Source organism: Garra rufa, chromosome 1 (assembly GCF_049309525.1).
Source record: "Garra rufa chromosome 1, GarRuf1.0, whole genome shotgun sequence".
Classification (NCBI taxonomy): Eukaryota; Metazoa; Chordata; class Actinopteri; order Cypriniformes; family Cyprinidae; genus Garra; species Garra rufa.
This window is the reverse complement of record NC_133361.1, coordinates 91,665,431-91,682,806: the sequence shown is the minus strand read 5'-3', so window position 1 is coordinate 91,682,806 and position 17,376 is coordinate 91,665,431. Positions and strand designations below refer to the sequence as shown.

Sequence of the window (17,376 nt, the reverse complement as noted above, 5' to 3'; positions counted from 1 at the left end):
ATTAGTCATGTGTTAGTCCTTAATTAATAAAACTCTTGTGCACAAATTACATGAGGTTCTGATTCTGCCTTGTAAATTAATTACATGAGGTTCTGATTCTGCCTTGTAAATTAATGTCTCTTTACGATTCCGATCAAGCTACATGCTCTAATGCATTAATACTGTAAGAATGTTATTTTACGAGTTCACACTTATATATAATTAGCTGAAGTATGTAAAGCGTGTTTGGCGTGCTGTCCAGGGAAGGGCTCCGAGCTCGGGAATGGCCCGAACCTAGAGTACCCCCAATAAGCAATGGAAAGTAGGACAGCCGCCGGACTAAGGACCCCCCAAAGCGCTGAGATCTGACGGGGGCTGTTGTTAGAGAGAGAAGTCGTTTGGTTAGCTGGCTGGGACGGCCTACGTACTCCTGATGGGAGAGGTATCAGGTCGGTAAGCCCTACCGGCTGCTGGTATTTTTTCTTTTTCTTTTTTTTTTTGAGATTTTGGGGCGCCCGTTCGGGAGGGCTCAAACCGATACTCAACGGGAGCACACGGCGTTGGAATGGGTGAGGTCTACCGGCCGATGGAGGAGCAGCGTAGTTGGGGCCTGACCAGGAGAGCCTGAGTTGCCTTGACCGGAGCAGCTTGCGGTAATGGCAAGTGGGCCCTTCTGGTCGACCGGCCCCTGTTGGTCAGTGGAAAATGGCTGACCGAGAGGGCCCATGAAGCCTCCGACAGGAGATCAAGATTCAGAACAGGTAAGCCTCGCCGGCTGGGGAGAATGAAAAGAAAACCCAACTTGGGAGGGCTCTCGCCGACATCTGAGGGGAGATCAGGACTCAGAACCTCAAATGGGTAAGCCTCGCCAGGTGGGGGGGGAAAGATGTGAGTTGGCCTAAAGGGGCTCGGATAGTGTTCGGCGGGAGGTCGAGACTTGTGGCATCGGACGGTTGAGTCTCGCCGACCGTCGGACAGAACGGAAAAATTTGCAAGGTCGGTTAGGCTCTCGCGACATCCGATGGGAGACCAAGGCTCTTGATCGGACGGGTAGGCCCTGCCGACTGTAGGGTGAAAGTAAGGTTGACTGGCCGGGGGTCCTCTGCGGTGTCCGACGGGAGACCAATGCTCACGGCATCGGACAGGTAGGCCCCGCCGACTGTGGTGTCGAAGAGGTAAGATTGTCTGGCCGGGGGGCCCCTGCGGCATCCGACGGGAGACCAAGGCTCACGGCATTGAACGGGTGGGCCCCGCTGAACGTACGACGGAATGGTAAAGTTGAGTGGTCGGGAGGTTCCTGGGGTGCCTGACGGGAGACCAAGGCTCACGGCATCAGACTGGAATGCCTCGCTGACCGTAGAAGGGATAAGGTCAGGGATGGGAAGATCTAAAAGTATTTATTTATTTATTTGACGGAACTTTAGGGGCCAGTCTTGCTTGACAGGAACGCTGTTGTAGCGTTTGACAGGAGTTAGTAATTGCAGGGCAGACGGAACGGAAAATTGCGAGTTCGGTTAGGCTCTCGCGGTGTCCGATGGGAGACCAAGGCTCTTGATCGGACGGGTAGGCCCTGCCGACTGTGGTGTCGCAACATACGAATGTCTGACCGGGGGGCCCCTGCGGCATCCGATGGGAGACCAAGGCTCACGGCATCGAATGGTGGGGTGGGGCGGAAGGGGAAAATTGTGTGGATTGATAGCCGATGAGAGTTTTGTGGGCTTCTTTGATGTGAAATTGGTTAGTCCTGATGTAGCTTTGGAAGGTTTCTGAAGACCATCTTCCTAGAGTTTGGATTTGCTGCTTGGAGAGGGCTTTTTGGGCTGCTGAAGTTGCTGCCCCGATGCGGAAGGAGTGACCAGAGAAATTTTTTGCTGGGATACCTGACGATTGAAGGACGGATTTGAGGTGTTTTTGGAACCAGAAGCGAGTGACCGGATTTTTGGATTCATCTAGAAATAGGGGTTCGTGGGGGGATTTGGCCTGGGAATTTCTAAGGCGGAGGAATTCGAGGACGGTCTGGTACGGTTGGATTGGAGAAGAGAGGTTGAAGATGTAAATAAGATGGCCTTTTCTGACTTGGTCTGTCTTGCTTTGTTTGATAAAGAAAGAAATTGTTTCGCTGTCGAGTACTGTTAAGTCTGAGATGGTAGGGTTGGAATTGGGGTCGAATTTGCAGGAGGTGGTGAGTTCTGAACATCGAAGGAACCCGAAAAAAGCTAGAATAAACACGGTGTCGAGTATGCGAGCGGTGTTAGGGGTTGGTAACCTGTGCGGAGAGTGTGGATACATCTTGTGAGGATGTCTAGCATTATGGGTTGACGAGGGTCGGGTCGGGTGGGCCGAGAACGTTGGATCCCTTTGATCAGAAGGGAGGTTTGTGCGTTACCTATTTCGGGCGAGGGGGCGCCGAATATCAGTTTATGAAAAAATTGGACGCCGCTTAGGGAAGCCCTTGATGGACCCAACTTGGAGGCCCTTTACGCTGTTGATGAAGGAGATAAATGAGGTAATTGAAAGTAGCGAAAAATCAGGGAATGGTGTATTGTACGAGAGGTGGAAAGAATTGAAGCATCTCCATGCTGTTATGTATGACTGGAGAGTTCTGGGAGAAACTGCTTGGAGGAAAGTGTTGAGAGAAGCGTCGAGGAGAGGTTTCAGTTGGTGGGTCATGGGAATATTAATTCTGAATAAGGAGGAACTGGAGTTGGGGATGGGTCCGCCTCTGGAGCCAGCTTCCTGAATTTCTGAAACAGAAAGCAAGATAAAGAGTCAGCAATTTGGTTGTCTGCGCCTGGAACGTGTTTGGCGATTATTAAAGGGTCACAACACCCCCCTGTTTCAGAGGTGCTTTTTCACACCTCTGGTTTGAAAAACTTTCTGAAAAGGGGCATTGTTCACTGGAGGTAAGGGGTGGGGGTAGAGTGTGGAGACAAGGCGGAGACTGCATTAAATGGGGAGTGACAATAAGTGAAAAAATTCTGCTAATTTGCACACCGACAATGTAAACACACACACGTTGGCAAGATGGACAGCGACACCGAGAGCAGCAGCTACAGCGGTTCTGAGAGCAGTGTGGAAGTGGAGGACTTCTCCCCACCAGAATCCCCACAGTTTGATCAAAATGATGACAGTGCAGGTCCACTGCCTTATCAGTTTGAACCGTTGGACCCTCACGAGCATACACAAGAGCGTGAAGACGAACCAGATGAAGCACCGATAGAAGTGTCACACTGGTAGCGTGTAATATTTTCACAATAGCAAATTAGTAATTCTAAGTTGATCTTGTATATGAACGCTGCAAACGTAAAGTAGACACTTTTTGGTTTGCAGACACTATGTCCCGTTTTAAAGTAATGTTATACATGTGCATCATATTGTAATCTTATAATAGGTGTTCGTGTGGTAATTGCTCCAGACTCGGTCCCGGGGAGAACGTATGTTGTAAAGATATAACACAGGTAACACTACCAATGCACTGAATGGTGTCTGAAGCAATATCACCTAAAAGTATTGATGTTCCAGCCTGTACCAACAAGTACTAAAATCACTTTTCTGGCAAATAGGTTTGGCACAGATGCGAACAGGTGAACGGTGTTTCCTGTATAATGGATCATCCAGGTTTTGAGCCTGTCGCTTTGAACCCATACGTTCTGCAGGCAGTGTATGGCACGTATCGTCAGTTGTTTGGAGATCTTCAAAACCCTTCCCTCAACAGGTTGGTCTTTATATATTTTTTTGCGAAATAATATTATTTGACTGCCTTATTTTGTAAACACTACACTTATGATACTGAACAGTGTATCAATATAAACGAACCTGTATGTTATCATCAGTTCTTACAGACACCTGGCATACAGAAATTTGGTCCGATGGTGCTGGGCAGACACATCAGAGTGGTCATACCCTCATGTGCAGTTACACGCATCAGACAGCAGTTCCCAGAACAAAGTGAAAATTATACTGGTTTTGTACCCCCTCCACTTGATTGATGTAACTATTTGAGTTTGTTAAATTTGTAGTAAATAAAAATATGTATTTGCAACGAATGGTAGTTTCTCTGCTTCCTAAACTTGTACATAGACCTAAAAACATTAATTTGCTGACATATAATCAATATACACTTAAAAGAGACATATTAGGGTTTCATGAAGACACACATGATAAAAAATCTTTAACCTTTACTGATTTAATGACATTTGGATGCTAAGTAGAATATAACCTAACATTAGCATTCACAGTCATGATGAAATATGTAAACAGAACAAATTATGCGGTACTTTGCAAGTGGTAGACTGGTAGATTATCATTTGATAATAGCACTCAAAGAAACAAAGCAGGGGACACATTTACTAAATGGCTAGTATAATAGACATGTAAATGGACATGTTAAAGGTCACATTGTGAAAAGTATCTAAATGGTGAAACATTCAGCACAATAAGACAGTCATCAGTTTTAATTGCCATTACTAATGTTTATTTTAAATAGAATTTACAACTATAAATATACATATAAATATAAGTTTGAAATGGAAAGAAAACAAAATCTATAAATAAATAAAAATAAACTGTACTTAAAATAAATAACAAGGATTCTGCATTTGTGAACATCAGCTGGCTCTTCTACTCCATTGTGAAGGATTTGAAGCGTGAAGTGTGCATTGCTACAGCCTCTAATTTTTCAGGTCTTGTGAACTGTGTACACAAGTGTTCTGGAATGTGCACTTTCTTGAGCTCGTCCTGAAACTGCTTCGGGTCCTCTAACACACTTTCAAAAAGAACCTCCAGTAATCGATCCACATACCCTGCAGAATGAAAAGAACATTAAGAACAAAAACTATTTGGTAATTGCATATAGGCAATGCTGCTAAATTGCATACCATATGTAGGCCTTGTCTTTATTGGCCTCACTGTGCATTCTCCCTTTTTGTAGCGAGGATACTGCATGTGCCATCTTAGCTGTCCAGTAGCAGTTGTTGCTTGTTCTCTTGCACTGTTTTCATTGTAGTGCATAGCTGCGAGTTATGATCTAAGGTGAGAATGTATGCAGTTACATAGTGTGAATCACTTGATACTTTACAAACGACCAAGCTTATTTTCTCAATAATGCATTAATTAACTGCAATTGTTTTACGAACATTTAACAACAACACGTTACCAAGTAGTGCAAAAAGACACAAAGTACTACAAGCACATTATTTAAAATGCTTTAACAAAAAACTTTTGTTTTGTGTTTTTATGTTGTTGTATTCTGTATTTGTTATGTTTTTCTTATTCATTCTTGTTTTGTGTTAGATCGCCGCTGATTTGCCAGTTGTGGCACCGCCTATCAGCGGTTATTGGACGTCAATCGGCGGTCCTTTTAAAACGCCTCTTCCGCTTATCCAGAAGTGAGCGGGTGTGACTTCGGGCCGGTCGCGCTGTTCCAGACTCCGTCAGCCGCCAGACCAAAGATCATTGTTCATCCTTTACTCATGTTCCAATTATGTGGTCTTTGTAGGAGAGACCTGCTCTTTTGTTTGAATTCGTTCTTTATGTTTTTGTAAGTGTAGTTAGGTAAGGTTTTTGTAATTTATTTTTCTTATCTTCTTTTGAAGGTTATTTAGTGTGATTTATTTTTAGTTTGATTTTGTTCGTTGTTTTGGGCCTTGGGTCTCTCTGAAGTCCATAAGAACCACTAAACTAAATGTTTTTTCTCATCTTTTAAATAAATCAAATAATCAATTAATGTTGTTTTCGTGTGTTTGGTCTGACGGCTTGATGAGAGTCTATTTTTATTGCGTCTTACCCCTAGCGGACGTAATAATTGGGGGCTCGTCCGTTTTTCCTATTTGGCCATTTTCTTATGATTAGTCTACTTTGCTGGTAAGTATTCTTTACTTTTTTTTCTGATTGGCGATTCTTACTTGTGTCGGGGGGAGAAGAAATTATGGAGTTTTCTATTGAGGCTTTTAAGCAAACTCCTACGATTGAGGCTTTACAGACGTGTCGTAAATCTGATCTCATTCTTGTCGCAGATTATTATGATATACCTATATCTAAAGTGGCCACTAAGCAAGTTATTCGTGATGTGGTACAGGAGAATTTGGTGTCGACTGGGGTTTTAAAAATTGAATCGGCGTTGGGGAATTTAGTTGTTATTGCGCCCACTGCAGACGAGTTGGGAGCTGGGGCTTCTGTTAAAGCTGCAGATGGAAGCTTTGTTCCTCATTCACTTGTGGGTCTGAGTACGGAAGATCTTAAATTGGCTATACAACTTAAACAACTCGATTTACAAGTGAAGCGACAAGAACATGACACGCAGCTTTTGCGCGTAAAGCAGTGTGAACTGGAAGTTCAGGGTGCACGCCGGTTGTCGACGGCGCCGGTAGTTGTGACTCAAACCCCAACTTCTATACCTAGTGCACCTAGTGTTGCTTCTCCTGGCCCACATCTAAGTGCCGGTGATTTTGATATTAGTAGGCAAATTCGTTTAGTTCCTGCGTTTAGAGAAGCTGAGATTCATTCTTATTTTAATGCGTTTGAGCGCATAGCTGTCGCAGTGCAGTGGCCACGGGAGATTTGGTCTCTCTTGCTCCAGTGCAAACTGACTGGTAAAGCGCAGGAAGTCTGTGCTGCTTTGTCCCTTGAGGAAAGTTTAGATTACGATGTTTTGAAGGCCTCTGTTTTGAGAGCCTATGAGTTGGTTCCCGAGGCTTACCGTCAAAAATTCCGTACTCATGTAAGGGTCGCCAATCAGACATTTGTTGAGTTTGCCCGTGAAAAGGGAACTCTATTTGATAAGTGGTGTCAATCCAGCAAGGTAGCTAATTTTGAGAACCTTCGTGAGCTTGTGTTATTGGAGGATTTTAAGAACACGTTGCCGGATAAGATTGTGGTACATCTGAATGAGCAGAAAGTTACCACTCTCGCGCAAGCAGCGGTTACCGCTGATGAATTTGTGTTAACTCACAAAAATGTTTTTGTTCCGTCGGTCCGTCGTGAATCCTCCCAGCTCAGTTTAGAAAAGAGCCCGAAATATGTAAAAACTACTCCGTCTAATCAAAATCAACCGCGTGAGTGTTTCTATTGTCATGAGACCGGCCATCTCATTGCCGTTTGCCCCGTTTTGAGGAAGAAAAACCAGTCGCCTAAATATCAGGGCCCAAAGAGCGTTGGTTTTGCTCGTGTTTCAGATTCGCAAATTGATTTGGATGAAATTGATGTGGGATATAAGCCGTTCGTTTCTACGGGTATTATTTCTCTTGGTGGTCAAGAGGAAGATCAAGTTCCCGTTCGCATCCTTCGTGATACTGGGTCGAGCCAGTCTTTCGTGTGTAGCAAAATTTTGCCCTTTTCGAATGATTCGTATTGTGGTTCAGATGTATTGATCCAGGGCATTGAATTAGGTATACTGCGAGTACCTTTACATTGTGTGAACATCCAGTCTGATTTGGTCTCTGGTATCGTTAAGATCGCTGTTCGACCGCAACTGCCTATCAAGGGAGTTGATTTTATCCTCGGCAATGATTTGGCCGGAGGAAAAGTTTCGCCGTTTCCCGAAGTCACACCCGCGAAGTAGTGGATGATCCGCTCTCTGAACCACGAAATGTTGTTGATCTCACTTCAACGTTAACTTCCGTGTTTCCTACTTGCGCGATTACGCGAGCGCAATCACGGAAATTTAGTGATGTTGTGGAACTTTCTGATAGTTTCCTGGCTTCCCCTAACTGCAGTGACGTGTGTCAGGAATTCCCTGAAGTAACGGAGCGTAGGTGCGCCGAGTCGCTGTCCGCTGTGCCTGGTGCTGAAATTGACCTGTCATTACCTATCGACAGGGTTACTTTAGCTAGCGCGCAAAAACAGGACACCTCTCTTTCTCGGTGTAGAATTGCCGCAGTGGAGAAAAAGGATGTTTTTAAAAATCCTGTTGCGTATTTTTGGGAAAACGATTTGCTGATGCGGAAAAGAGCACCGGTTACTTCCGACTGCGAAGCTGATGCAGTTTTTCAAATAGTTGTGCCCATTCAGTTCCGTTCTCACGTGTTGGCTTTAGCTCACGATCACAGTTTTTCAGGTCATTGGGGCATTACAAAAACATATCATCGGATTTTGCGTTATTTCTTTTGGCCTGGTTTGAGATCAGACGTTGTGAAATATTGCCGATCATGCCATACCTGTCAAACTGTAGGTAAACCAAATCAATCGATTCCTCCCGCTCCTCTTTGTCCTATCCCAGCCATAGGTGAACCGTTCGAGCGTGTGATTTTAGATTGTGTCTGGACACAAATTTATACTGACGATGATGTGCGTTAACACTCGTTTCCCGGAAGCTGTGCCGCTGCGTACCATAAAGACTAAAACGGTCCTGAGAGCCTTGATCAAGTTTTTTTCAACTTTCGGGTTACCAAAAGTGGTACAGACCGATCAGGGTACTAATTTTATGTCGCGGCTATTTAAGCAAGTCTTATCACAGCTCAATATTAGACATGAGACTTCTAGTTCACATCATCCGGAATCACAAGGGTCGTTAGAACGTTTTCACCAAACTTTGAAAACTATGATAAAAACATTTTGTGTGGAGTCGGAGAAAGAATGGGACGAGGGTTTACCTTTATTGTTATTTGCCGCACAGGAATCGCTTGGCTTCAGCCCTGCTGAATTAGTTTTCGGGCACACAGTGAGAGGTCCGTTGAAGTTGTTGCAAGAAAAGATGATGGGTGACCAGACGAGTAATGCTACCAACATTTTGGATTACGTTAGTTCATTTCGTGAACGTTTGCATCGTGTGTGTAATTTAGCCCGTGCTGCTTTGGCATCCGTTCAAACGAAAATGAAAACTCGATTTGATAAGAAAGCTGTCTCCCGTTCTTTTGAACCGGGTGACATGGTGTTGGTGTTTTTGCCCATTCCTGGTTCAGCTTTACAGGCCAAATTTTCGGGCCCGTATGTTGTTGATGCCAAACTTAGTGAAACAGACTATGTAATTCGCACGCCTGATCGGGGAAAAAAAACTCGTGTATGTCATATAAACATGATAAAATCTTATGTTTCGAGAGACACCGAGTTTAAAAGTTCTACGGCTTCAGCTGCGCCTGTATCTGTTATGTCTGCTTCTTACGACCCAGATATCGATGGCCTGACAATCCGGAATGCCTCTGTTGCTGGTGCCAGATTGCAAAATTCAGAAATCCTTAAAGATTTGAAGTCATATCTGTCATATCTGTCTGAAAGCTGTCGTGAGGATATTTCTGGTCTTATTCAGTCCTATTTGTCTTTGTTCTCTGATGTGCCTTCTAGAACAACTGTTATGTACCATGATATTGATGTAGGGGATCATCCACCGATCAAGCAACATCCTTATCGAGTGAACCCGACGAAGCGTCAGGTTATGCAGCACAAAGTCGAATATCTGCTTGAGAACGGATTGGCTGTGCCAAGTACCAGCTCCTGGAGTTCGCCTTGCCTTATAGTCCCGAAGAGCGATGGATCGGCTCGTTTCTGCACTGACTACAGGAAGGTCAATTCGATAACGAAGCCTGACTCTTTCCCGTTGCCTCGTATGGAGGACTGTGTTGACCGAGTGGGGGCTGCTGCTTTCGTTACGAAGCTTGATTTACTCAAGGGCTATTGGCAAGTGCCATTAACTCCCCGTGCAGCTGAAATATCAGCGTTTGTTACTCCTGACGACCTACTTCAATATACTGTCATGGGGTTCGGCTTACGGAACGCGCCATCTTCTTTTCAACGTTTAATGAACAAAGTGTTGGCGGGCATTCCTAACTGTGACGCATATTTGGACGATATCGTAATTTACTCCTCTGAATGGGGTGAACACATGAACTCGCTTGGGGTCGTATTTGACCGTTTACATGCTGCTTCGCTTACTTTAAATCTGGCAAAATGTGACTTTGGAAGAGCAACTGTAACTTACTTAGGCAAACAGGTGGGCCAAGGTGAAGTTCGTCCTGTGGCAGCCAAAGTGCAAGCTATCGAACAGTTTCCGGTTCCAAGTACGCGACGGCAGTTGAGACGTTTCCTTGGTATGGCTGGATACTATCGAGGTTTCTGCAAAAACTTCTCTGATGTGGTGTTGCCCTTAACTAACTTGCTCCGCCAGAATCAAGATTACGTATGGTCTGACGAATGTCAGACAGCCTTTGAGTCCGCTAAAGCTCTTCTGTGTAGCACGCCAATACTGTCTGCTCCCAATTTCTCTCTGCCGTTCAAACTCGACGTGGATGCTAGCTCTACTGGAGCTGGTGCGGTCCTTCTGCAAGAGGATGTGTACGGAATTGACCATCCCGTTTGTTATTTTTCGAGAAAGTTCTCAAAACCTCAGTTAAACTACAGCACGATTGAAAAAGAGGCTTTGGCGTTGCTGTTTGCCCTACAGTATTTTGAGGTGTATGTGGGGTCAAGTTCACTTCCTGTAGTGATCTTTACAGATCATAACCCACTGGTTTTTCTGTCCCGCATGCGAAATTCGAATCAACGCATAATGCGTTGGGCACTAATTATCCAAGAATTCAACTTGGAAATTTGTTATAAAAAAGGAAAAGATAATGTTTTGGCGGACGCTCTATCTCGTGTAATGTAGGATGTAATCAACCGGGGGTTGATTTTTAGCGGTGGGGGTGTTACGTTATGTGTTTTTATGTTGTTGTATTCTGTATTTGTTATGTTTTTCTTATTCATTCTTGTTTTGTGTTAGATCGCCGCTGATTTGCCAGTTGTGGCACCGCCTATCAGCGGTTATTGGACGTCAATCGGCGGTCCTTTTAAAACGCCTCTTCCGCTTATCCAGAAGTGAGCGGGTGTGACTTCGGGCCGGTCGCGCTGTTCCAGACTCCGTCAGCCGCCAGACCAAAGATCATTGTTCATCCTTTACTCATGTTCCAATTATGTGGTCTTTGTAGGAGAGACCTGCTCTTTTGTTTGAATTCGTTCTTTATGTTTTTGTAAGTGTAGTTAGGTAAGGTTTTTGTAATTTATTTTTCTTATCTTCTTTTGAAGGTTATTTAGTGTGATTTATTTTTAGTTTGATTTTGTTCGTTGTTTTGGGCCTTGGGTCTCTCTGAAGTCCATAAGAACCACTAAACTAAATGTTTTTTCTCATCTTTTAAATAAATCAAATAATCAATTAATGTTGTTTTCGTGTGTTTGGTCTGACGGCTTGATGAGAGTCTATTTTTATTGCGTCTTACCCCTAGCGGACGTAATACCGAACATAAAAATTAGGGGTTGTTGTTCACGATAACATCATATAATATAAATTCAAATAAGATGTGCAAATCAAACACCTACCTTTTTTCGTGCAGATGGCAGAATCGAAAGGAACTGGACTGGCATCTTTGTTCAAAAGAAGACGATCCGCGAAACCGGTTTGCACAAGTCCCCAATTCAAAAAACTGTCCGGTATGAAATGTTCCTTACAGACAAATTTGCTGTGTGTTTTCGTAGGACTCCGCAACCCAGCAGCGCGCCTCCAAACTTTAGCTCTGGTCGCATCGCGGGGAAACGAAAACAACTCTTTTGTTTTGTTACAATTTAGAAAGGCACAAACACGAACCATGTCTCAGAAACAGCAAGCCAGCCAACGTAAACAAGTGACACAAGTGCTACTTTCCAATGCATAAGTACTGCGATAGCTCATGCAAAGCACGGTGCAGTGATTGGATTAGACGAGTTCTTTGTTATGTATAATGTTACACTGCTCATTAATAATGCTTAAAAGGGGCCGTCAAGCCGATGACGTAGATCGGTACTGTACAAGCCACGCAGCCAATGAGCGCTAAAAAAAAACTGCATCTACGTAACTTTTAAAACCGGATGCACGAAATGGTCACAAAAAGCGCAAAAATTACCAATTTCCACTTTGTAACATTTTTAGTGACATATATTACTGTTTTAAGCAATGTACAACATGTATACATCTGTAAACAACTCAAAAAAAGTGTTTTAGAGTTTTGTGACCCTTTAAAGGATTATTCACTTTCAGAACAAAAATGTACAGATAATGTACTCACCCCCTTGTGATCCAAGATGTCCATGTCTTTCTTCAGTCATTAAGAAATTGTTTTTTTTTTTTTTTGAGGAAAACTTTTCAGGATTTCTTTCTATATAATGGATATGTATGGTGCCCCGAAGTTTGAACTTCTGAAATGCAGTTTAAATGCAGCTTCAAATGGCTCTAAACGACCCCAGCCAATATTTAATGTGTCCAAACAAATAAAACAAATAAATAACATAAGCTTTAAAACTACTTTAAACTTCAAAATATTTCAGACTGAAAACCATCAAACTTAAAACTTTTTAAACTTGAACTTTTCAAACTCTATCTATCTATCTATCTGACTGACTGACTGTCTGTCTGTCTGTCTGTCTAGATAGCAGACCAACACTGAATCAACATTGAATCAATGCTAAGGCATCAATCATATTATCATTGAATCAATGTTGAAATTTAACATTTTTTTTGTCAGTTTTGCACCCTGAAATAATGTTATTTCAATGGTGAAAAATCGATCAAGATGGTCATTAAATCAACATTTCTTTAACTTAAATCACTGATTTAACATTGATTTAACATAGAAACAGTATCAAATCAATCATGCTTTTTACTTTTTTCCATCAGAGAACATGCATGACTGTAATTACAGTTTTTCTCCATTGGTTGAAACAGAAATTACATTCTCAAAATTCTAAGATCATTTGGCAAAACAGTGTTACAGTTCAGCAACACTATAGCTCACTTGCAAAAGCTCATATCTCTCCAAAAACAGTTCACTCATGCATCAAAACTAAATTCCTTTCCCATATAAAAAGTCAGTGCCACAAAAATGGCAAATATCCTTCTCAATTGCTTTGGCTCATTTCTTGAAACAGACCGGACATTCTCAACACTCTTGGTGCTTTTGCCAAAATAATGTGGATGATTCTGCTCAACACCATGGTTCACCTGCAACAGCTCATACCTTTACCAAAACAGTTCACTCATGTATCAAAACTAAATTTCCTTCTCATTTAAACAGTCAGTGCCCCCAAAATGCTTCGTCCCTGGCATTGTGCAAGCACTGCAAGTCCCCTACAATTATCTCCTGTAATATCTTCACATGCAGCGTCCATTGCATGGAGCAGGGACCTCTGATCTTGAGCCCGATGCTCATACACTCTCCACCTCCAAGCGGAGAAAAACTCCTCAATAGGATTGAGGAAAGGAGAGTAAGGTGGTAGGAACACCATGACCAAATTCACATTGTCCCATACAATGACATATTGTGGTAGGTGAGGCCCTACGAGACCTCTCTCATTTTCAGGGATCAAATCAAAATGAAGGCGATCCAAGAAGATGAGGAGCTTGTGTGTGTTGTATGGGCCAAGACTGGGGATGTGAGTGGCCACACCATTCTCAGATATGGCAGCACACATAGTTATATTGCCCCCTCTCTGGCCTGGGACATCCACTGTGGCCCGGTGGCCAATAATATTACGGCCACGTCTTCGGCCCTAGGCCAGGTTGAAGCCAGCTTCATCCACAAACACAAGGATGTGAGGGGTCTCGTTTCCTTCCAATGCCATTTATTCTCTACAATACTGGGGGAAAAAAACATCAAATCAGTCATACAGAAGAGTCATACACTACAGTTACAGACAATTACATAGGAATGTTCTATGTTCTCCAAAAGTTCAGTACTACAGGCCACTACTCCAGTGGTTCCAAACCTGGGGTACATGTACCCCTGTGCAGAGGTAGTACAGGGGGTATTTGACAGAAAGGGGAGGGGGGAAATCATCAATGATAGACTTACTGAATAGTTACAATAAAACCGACAGTATTAGATTTACATGGGAGGCCCTAATTGCAGCTCTTTAACCCTTTTTCTTGTTTTATGTTATATTCCTCAATATAAGGATTATACTGATAATTGCATCATATAGTAAGCTGCAGTTTTTAGGCAAAATGTTGTAGTCAGATAAATCAAATACTTTCATCCTGGAAGACCTGGATACACAAATCAGGTAAAGTGGGTACTGAAGCCAGAAAAAGTTTGGGAACCACTGCTTAATTGTAAAAAGGTTATAATGATGGACAACCAGTAACTGACTTACATGTACATACCAACACGGTCTCACCCCAAGTCGTCACATATTGCCGTTTGGTCAGGACCCCTTGGCGTCGCATTTTGACGCACAGGGTACCCCTTCAGCGTCATTTATGGACGTGAAGGGTCCTCCACTGCTTTAAATAAAAAACCCTTGGCGTCAATAAGCTGACGGGAAAGGCACTGTGAATTTTATTGTTTAGATTAATAGATATATTGGGTAATAATATTGCCATTATTGCATATGTATTGGGGTGTTATTTTTCAATGCAAACAGTCACAAGTTTTATTTATATTACACTATATTTACACATTTACGAGCACGTAACCCAACTCCTGCCCCTAAACCTAACCATTTGTCAATAAAACATAGATACAACAGGCAGATAAAACTACAGTCACAATTTATTGAAAAAATATGAATATTCCAAGTCTTCCGAGGCAAAACGATTGATTTTTGAGAGGATCAGACGCGATCGCCGTCTCTGTCCGCTGTAAAGAATTCAAAAAATGCCGCCAGACAGCAGAAGCATTACGTCAGCCTTGGTTGTGAAATTCTATTGGCTCTTGTGTGTCTCGTGACCGATTACGTCATGCTAATGCTCGGGCGTATCTTTTTGAATAAGAACGTTAACGAAGTGGGATAAATTTTAGCGATTAAAACCTTATGTTTTACTTACTTCTTCGAATAAAGATATCGTATGGCTTCAGAAGACTTGGAATGCAACACGACTTGTTTGTAATGCTTTTTTACTGCTTGTTTATGGTCAGTTTTTGCAATAAATACATGTGACTGTACTTATATTTGCCTGTGCTTTGTATTGTTCAGAAGTTGGTAGGTTTAGGGTAGGGGTGGGTTTAGGTGCTCCAGTCAAAGTATAAATTTATATAAATTTGTTTACATTTTTACAAATGCATGCAAACCAGTAAGACAAAACAGTGGAGGACCCTTCACGTCAAAATACTACGCTAAAGGGGTACCTTAAGCGTCAAAATGCGACGCCAAGGGGTCCTGACCAAACGGCAATATGTGACGACTTGGGGTGAGACCGTGTTGTACATACTGGTACCGCAGCTCTTTCACTCTATCAGAGTTCCTCTCAAATGGTACCCTGTAAATTTGCTTCAATGTCATCTGATGCTTCTTCAGTGTCTGATCAATTGTGGAGATGCTTATAGAGTTGACATTTTGGAATATGGCATTATCTTGTAGGATTGCAGCGCGGATCTGTCTCAATGTGATGACATTATTTGCCATCACCATTGTAAGATTGTAATAGGGATTAATTACATAATAATTTATAATTTAGCTCAAAGGGAATCGAATATGATTCAATAGGGAATTTGAACAGAATCGCTGTTTTACGGCTGTTTCAGAGTCGACCCGCGATTCTTTCACAAGCCGTTTAACAGGAACTCTGCAATGGATATTACTATCCAGAATATAGTGAAAACACTATATATTAGCACAGTAGCAAAATCAGCAGTTTAAGGCAATAACTTGTAAGCACGAAACACAAGATACTTAATAAAAATATGAATTTATTGGATAAACCTAACACATACAAACTTATCTAACATAAACACACGCATTCACACAGGTTGCAGAAAGAGAAAATGAGGAAAGAATGAGTTTAAAGGAATGAAAATATGAAGTCCCAAGTTAGCAATATGTGCAATTGCTTAGACCTGAACAACCATCAATCACTTAATTAACCCTCGTATTGAGTCTCTCAAAGAGGTTATTAAACTTTATATCAAAATGCACCAGTTCAGTAAGATTCTGGAGGTTACTTGCGCATTGCCTTTGGGAATTCCTTTAGTTGCGTCGCTTCAGAAAGGGGCTTTCCCGAGGTTGCTGATTGGTTGGTTCTGTGGTCCTTTGTGTGCTTGGGCGTTGGCTGGATATGAGAGTTGCGTGCTGTTGAAGTTGAGGTCAGCGAAGACGTTTAGGTTCAACAAGAATTGAAGTATAGAAACATTTCAAGAATACAATTTCGGGTTCAACCATACCAAACACCAATATAAACCATTAAACTATTCAATAGTTATCAAAAGGGACATACACAATAAGTGATTAAAACATAATAGACAAATGTATGGGTTACATATATGAATAGGAAATTATGCATAGAAATGATGAGTTGCTCATGAGTTCTTTTAGCATAATTTTGGGTGCATACATATATATGTCAATAGGCAGTTTCTTGTGCCATACTGTGAGGGTCTGTTCTCTAAGCTGGGAGGTCAAAAGTTTAGGGAAGGAATCTCAGTGTGTGGATAGGGGGAACAAACCAAGCACAGTCTCTACTAGTGATTTCCTCATGTGATGTTCAAAATGTGCATTTCTTTGACCATTAATCTTGGTTATTTGCTCCAAATTTTGACAATCTACAAGGGTCCTTTTGTTTCATGTTGCAAGTTCTTATTTTTAAGCTTCTAGTTACTTGGTTGCTTCAAACTGGCGGACACTTGGGTGTCAAATGACAAATTTTACGACCGGGGTTTGGTCATGCTGGAGTTGCTGGAATTTGAGGCTGTAGTAGAAGTGTTTTTACTTCTAATCGAATCTCCTAAATTGTCTGATTCGCGCTGAAATCCTACACCATGTTACAGATCTCTTGTTCTTGTTGTTCATTGAGAAGTTGCACTCTGCCACCCATGCAAGGTTGTCGTCCAATTCTAGATATAGAATTCAATGGACACTTCATTCGTACTGTATACCTTATGTATTCCTCATAGAATGAGTTACCTATGTAATTGTATTGTTGTTTTACACACAAGCACACACACAGTGTGCAGTGTCCTGTCCTATACAACATATAATTCCATCATTCACTTACAACATACCTGTTTTCCCTGCGAAAGGTTTGGATGATGGAGGAGACTGTAGAGCGAGGCACATTAGGCTGCACTCGGCGACCTGCCTCCGCCATTGTGAGGCCATGGTTGATGACATGGTCTATAACTGTGGCCCGAATTTCATCCGGGACAGCACAGTGTCTTCGTGCACCACGGCCTCTTCCACCTATTCCTACACCACGCACCCTTCCTCCTCTTCCTCCTCTTCCTCGAGCAGACAGCTGCCCTTGTTCATTTACTTGGCCAGGTGCCTATGTTAAATGTGCTCTGATTATCTGTAATGATTAAACAATAGTTTAAAACAAGACATGGGGTAGTACTGATTATTGAGATTCACATCTGTCCGCCTTCCATGCCGCTTACTCCGGGACACGGGAGTACTGACGTGCAGAAGCGGTATTGGATTGAAGAGGTTAGAAGAACGTTCTGGGAACCTTCAGAGAACATAAATGAA

The 17,376-nt window shown here is 42.5% G+C and overlaps 1 pseudogene; it reads left to right on the top strand.

Moving 5' to 3' along the window:
• The first annotated feature begins 3,003 nt into the window (after positions 1–3,003).
• On the top strand, positions 3,004–3,968 carry LOC141322088 (P2X purinoceptor 7-like; annotated as a pseudogene).
• The last annotated feature ends 13,408 nt before the right edge of the window (positions 3,969–17,376 follow it).